The 6000-nt window shown below is 56.0% G+C and overlaps 1 protein-coding gene across 1 annotated transcript in view; it reads right to left on the reverse strand.

The window, feature by feature from the left end:
• Positions 1–2535, reverse strand: part of EPHA2 (EPH receptor A2) — a 41085-nt gene extending 38550 nt beyond the window's left edge. The window contains exon 1 of the mRNA XM_035307859.3: positions 2105–2535. The gene's annotated coding sequence lies outside the window, so the exon portion shown is untranslated. The remainder of the gene's footprint in view (positions 1–2104) is intronic.
• Between the last annotated feature and the right edge of the window lie 3465 nt (positions 2536–6000).

Below are 6000 nucleotides of genomic sequence, written 5' to 3' on the forward strand. Positions count from 1 at the left end.
ATGTGTGTTGCACACACTTGCAGTAACTAGGGCCCTATCTTTTTTAAAAGAACACACTCCCCAGTTGCAGCCGCAAAGAGAGACAGTTCAGTTGTTCGGGTGAGGTTTTGGGGTGAACTCGTCTGAATAAAGGTTTTGCTGATCACCGCCCCATCTCCAACAAGGAGGCAATTGAGGTGGGGGTGAGGAGACTTAAATGAGGGCTCCAGGGTTTTAAAGGGGGTAGCGCGAGAGGAAGCCCCCCAATAATTGCGGGGCTTCCCCCACCCCCAGAGCTGGATTAGAGGCTGCGCCGCTTCCTCTGAGGCTCCCTTGCGCTTCCTGGGAGCCTTTGAAGTGGGTTCTCGGTAAATCCTGCCCTCGGGGCCTGGATGAGGGCGGAGCCTCCGAGCGGGGCGGGGCCTCAGCCTGGGCCCGCTTTGGGTAGGCGGCCGCCCGGTAGCTTGGGCGGCTTCCAACCACCTCCCGCCTGCATTCACAGCCCCCTTCCTACATCACCTGGCTCCCTGCAGACGCCCCTCATTCTGCTCGGCTTTCCCTTTCCCATCCGCCCACATCCTCCTCTCTCCCTACTCAGCTTCGACCCCCCAATGCCTTTCCCGGACCACCGGGACCACAGGCTTTTCTCCAGCCTCTGAGTGCCAGTCTTCAACCAGGTGTGTTTTAAAAATCAAAGAAACAGCATCTCATCCTATGGGATGTGTGTGAAAAAATAAAAATAAAATAAAGGCCGGGCGCGGTGGCTTATGCCTGCAATCCCAGAACTTTGGGAGGCCGAGGTGGGTGGATCACCTGAGGTCAGAAGTTGGAGACTATCCTGGCCAACATGGCGAAACCCCGTCTCTACTAAAAATACAAAAATGAGCCAGGCTTGGTGGCATGAACCTGTAATCCCAGCTACTAAGGGGGCTGAGGCAGGAGGATCGCTTGAATCTGGGAGGTCGAGGTTGCAGTGAGCCAAGTGGTGCCATTGCACTCCAGCCTGGACAACAGAGTGAGACTCCATCTCAAAAAAAAAATTAAATTAAATTAAAATAACAGTGCTGGCTGGGCATGGTGGCTCACGCCTGTAATCCCAGCACTTTGGGAGGCTGAGGCAGGCATATCACCTGAGGTCAGGAGTTCAGGACCACCCTGACCAACATGGAGAAGCCCTGTCTCTACTAAAAATACAAAATTAGTCGGGCAGGGTGGCGGGCGCCTGTAATCCCAGCTACTTGGGAGGCTGAAGCCGGAGAATAGCTTGAACCTGGGAGGTGCATGTTGCAGTGACTTGAGATTGTACCATTGCACTCCAGTGAGCTGATATTGAGCCATTGCACTTCAGCCTGGGCAACAAGTGAAACTCCATCTAAAAAAAAATTAAAATTCTATAAATAGGCCAGGCTCACCTCAGTGCTCTTACACGTTCTGACATACTGTCCTCTGCCTGGATCACTTTGTGCCCCTGCCCCCAAATTTTCAGGGCTGGCTCCCTCGCCTCCTTCAGATCCCTTCAAACTTCAGTTTGAAGTTCAGCTCAGCTGTGCCACATTTCCTGACCACCCTGTTTAAAAGAGCAGCCTCTCACCCCACTCCACCCCTGAACTCCCTGTCCCCTTTCCTTGCTGTATTTTTCTTCATAGCAATTACCACCACCAGCTGCCACACTCCAGAGATTACCGTTCATTTGTCTATTGTCTGTCTCCCCCCGCACCCACCACCCCGATCCGTGTGTGAGCTCCAGGAGGAGGGCCGGGGTTGCTGCGGCTCTGTGAGTCATGAACTGCCCCCACCCCCAGTCTGGCCTACAAATTTGTTAAATGAATGAGCAAATAAATGCGGCGGCTTCCCAACTGACGGTGATGAGAGCTTACACTGCGTGAGCTAGGCTAGTCAGCACCGTCTTTCCCTCCCTTTCCTCATCAGCACATTGGAAGATGACAGCAGCTCAGCCTCTTAGAGCAGTATGATGATGGCACAAGTTACCATATGCCAAGCACAGAGCATGGCGTCATGCCCAGAGGCCCAGGATAAAATCCAGAAACAATGACAAATGGGGGATTCCCGCTGCTGCAGAAGGCAGGGCGACCAGTGCCCAAGGGCCCCCAGGAAGTGGCCTTACCTGAGTCCCAGGGTCCTCCTCTGTGGCCGTGGGGCCTTCCGACCCTCCAGGCACTTATCTTATTTCTTACATGATCTTATTTTATACTCCCAACAGCCCTTGTGAGCAGCACACTCCTTTTTTCACAGACAAGGAAACTGAGGCTGACACAGGTGAAGTGACCTGCTCAGTCTTGCACAAGGAAGTGGCAAGGTCAAGATCTGAAATCCAGGCTGTCAGACTCTAAAAGTCCTGATGCTACTCAGCTAACCACATGGTCTCTGGACATCGCTGCCATCTTTTCTCTGACCTCCTCTCCTCCTTGCACTGTGTTCTGAGGGTCAGCCTGACAATCGGTGTCTCCTAGGCAGGTGTGCAGAGGAAGATCAAGCTGTTGTCGGTCAGAGGGCAAATTTCTGGCTTCCCACGGCCACTTACTGGGAGATTCGGATGAGGCGCTTCACTGCTCTCAGCTTTTCTTCTTGGTCAAGTGGGGATAAATATAGTACAATTCCCACCTTGTAGGGGAGACACGGGAGCCTGAAAAACCTGGCGATGTGCCTGGCACATGGGAAGTACTCCGTAAATGTCAGCTAGGATTATTTTTATCATTGACACCATATTTGGGGGCCCCAGGCTGGCAGAGAAGCTGCCAGGTGCCACCCCCTTCCTGAGTCCTGACAGTTTGGCTGCAGGCCTGGGCGGAGGCTCCGAAGGAGGAAGGAGGAAGGGAGGAAGGGGTCAGGGAAGCCCCTCTGTTTACTTTCTGTCTCCCAGAACCTCCGAATCTGACTCTAGCCCCCTCCCCTCCCTGCAGGCACTAACACACAAGGCCCCCATTCATCAGAAATCTGTCCCAGACCCCCTGGCTGCTACTCTTCCAGGATAAACCCACCAGGACCCCCTCAGCCCCTGAGGGAAGGGGAGAGACCCTACACTCCTCCAGGTCTCTATTCCCATGCCCATCACCAGGCCTGGGCACTCACAAGCCTACACACACACCAGGAAGTGCCAGGAACACAGCCACACCAGACACCTACACACACATGCACACACACACACACACAAACACATGCACACAGCCCTGTCCATGCACACACACACACACAGCCCTGTCCATGCACACACACAGCCCTGCCCATGCACACTCACATACACGCACACAGCCCTGTCCATGCACACACAAACACACACAGCCCTGTCCATGCACACACACACACACACACAGCCCTGTCCATGCACACACACACACACACACACACACAGCCCTGTCCATGCACACTCACATGCGCTTTCCTAATGGCCAGGTCTCAGGGGCTCCGTAGGGACCACCTCGGGACAGGACATGGTCTCCCCTCCCCTCATTCCCCTTCCTGCCCTGTTTCCCTCTGTCTGTCCATCCATCTTCATCAACTAGTCCCAGCGGGGCCCTGCTCACTCCCTCCCAGTTCTCCCTCCATCCTTCTGCCCATTCGTCCATCCACACATGGGTCCATCTGTCCGTCGTCTGCCTGTAGCTAGCCCCGCAGTGAGCAGTCTGTCCCCACCCAGTCCTGTCCATCGCTTCTACCACAACACCCTTGCAAGACCCTGTCCCTGTCCTCAGCAGGGTCTCTCATCACTTGTCCAGACCCCACCCATCTATCCTCCCACCCGTTCAGCTGTGTCCTTTATCTGTCAGTCTGTCCATCCATCCATCCATCCATTTTTCCTTCCCACCATGGCCCTCTCAGCCCTCTCTGCATCCCATCCATCACTTCCCAGACAGCCCTGCCCAGCCAGGTAGTCACCTCCTAGCAGCTCCATCTGTCTGTCTGTCTACCAGCCCATCCATCCATCTGTCTCCCAGCCCATCCATCATGCCACAGGCCACTTGTCCATTCTTGCCACTGTTCGCATGTTCCCTAGTTGGGTCCCTGTGGTATCCCCCTGCCAGCACTGAGTAAGTGGAGATGTGTGTTCATGCCAGTAGATGCCTCTGTGGCTGCCAGCATGCCTTGTGCTCAGCAGAGGGCCAGGGACCTGAACGAGGAGCTGGGGAGGGGTCGGGGACAGGGGAGACTGGGAACCTCCTGGTGTGGGGCACAGCCAGTTTCCCTGTGTATTCTCCCTGCGGTCTGTAGCACCGTAGGCATCAATGGCCTGCTCAAAATTAAATGCAAAACTGAAAAACTCTCCCATCTCCACTGTTTTTTTTTTTGAGACCGAGTCTTGCTCTGCCTTCTAGGCTGGAGTGCAGTGGCACAATCTCAGCTCATTACAAACTTCACCTCCTGAGTTCAAGCGATTCTCTTGTCTCAGCCTTTCAAGTTGCTGCTATTACAGGCCTGAACCACCACCGCCCGCTAATCTTGTTTTTTGGTTATGTTTTGTTTTATTTCCCCAAGATGGAGTCTCATTCTGTCACCCAGGCTGGAGTGCAGTGGCCAGATCTTGGCTCACTGCAACCTCCACCTCTGGGGTTCAAGCGATTCTCCTGCCTCAGTCTCCCAAGTAGCTGGGATTACAGGCACATGCCACCATGCCTGGTTAATTTTTGTATTTTTAGTAGAGTCGGGGTTTCGCCATGTTGGCCAGATTGGTCTCGAACTCCTGACCTCAGGTGATCCTACTGCCTTGGCCTCCCAAAGTGCTGGGATTACAGGCGTGAGCCACCATACCCGACCTCCATTCTTACTTCCTGATTCCTTAAGAGGGGCTAACCAATGCTGGGCACGGTTGGGGACCCAGGCCCCCAGCCCTGGAAGTCCCTTGCCTGGGGCCATCTAGTCTCCTCCCTCAAAGGACCCTCAATCCCCACCACAGGTCCCTCTCCTCTTCCTGCTGCTGAGAGACAAGAGGCCGGCAGAGAGAGACGTGGAGAGACTAGACACAGAGGCAGACGGAGAATGCTGGGCGCCCAGGAAAGCCCAGGAAGGAGCCTGGGCCACGTGAAGGAGAGGGAGGTGGGAGGAGGCAGGAGAGAGCGGATGACTGGCCAGGACAATGGAGCGGGACCGGAGGAGACGCGGGGAGGGACACGAGCCGGGGGAGCGGTGAGGGGCAGGGGGTGGAACTCCGGGTCCAGCAGGGAGGGCGGGGAGTGGGCCGGGGGATGGGGCGCCCCACCTGCCCTGGGAGAGGGTCTGGGGGAACCCAGGGTCCTGGGGTGGGAAGCTCTCTGTGGAAGCGAGCGCAAGAGGCGAGAGGAAGCGGTGCGGGGCGGCCCCGGTCCCAACTTCACCCCCATCCCCCAAGTCTCGCACCCCGGTCCGCCCCAGCTTCCGGCTCCGCAGGTGCCGCCTTTGAGGGTCGCCGCGTGCAGTTTACCGCAGAGCCAGAGCCCCTGCCCCGCGGCGAGGAACCGCCTCTGCGTCTCGTAAAAGGGGTCCGGGCCTGGGGGGCGGCGGCCTCCGTCGCCATGGAAACGGGAGGGGAAGCGGCGGTCCGGGGAGCCCCACGCGCTCTGCATACCATTGCAGGTTCCTCCCGCGGAGCCCCGCCAGCCTCGTCGGGCCCCGTCTCTCTCTCCGCCCCTCCTCTCCAAACTCACACCCTTGCCTTTATTTGTTTTAAATTTATTTTGAAACGTATTTATTTATTTTTTCGAAACAGGATCTCATTCTGTCACCCAGGCTGGAGTGCAATGGTGCGATCATGACTCACTGCAGACTCCCACCTCCCGGGCTCAAGTGATCCTCCCACCTCAATTTCCCTGTAGCTGGAACCACAGGCTGCACCCGCACGCCCGGCTAATTTTTTATTTTTTTAATAGAGACAGGGTCTCTCCATGTTGCCCAGGTTGGTGTTAAACTCCTGGACTCAAGCAATCTGCTCACCTCCACCTCCCAAAGTGTTGGGAGTACAGGCGCGAGCCACTGCACCTGGCCATCCCTGCCTTTAAAAGTCACCACTGGCTGTTTGCCGTGGCCTACACT

Source organism: Callithrix jacchus, chromosome 7, assembly GCF_049354715.1.
Source record: "Callithrix jacchus isolate 240 chromosome 7, calJac240_pri, whole genome shotgun sequence".
Taxonomy (NCBI): domain Eukaryota; kingdom Metazoa; phylum Chordata; class Mammalia; order Primates; family Cebidae; genus Callithrix; species Callithrix jacchus.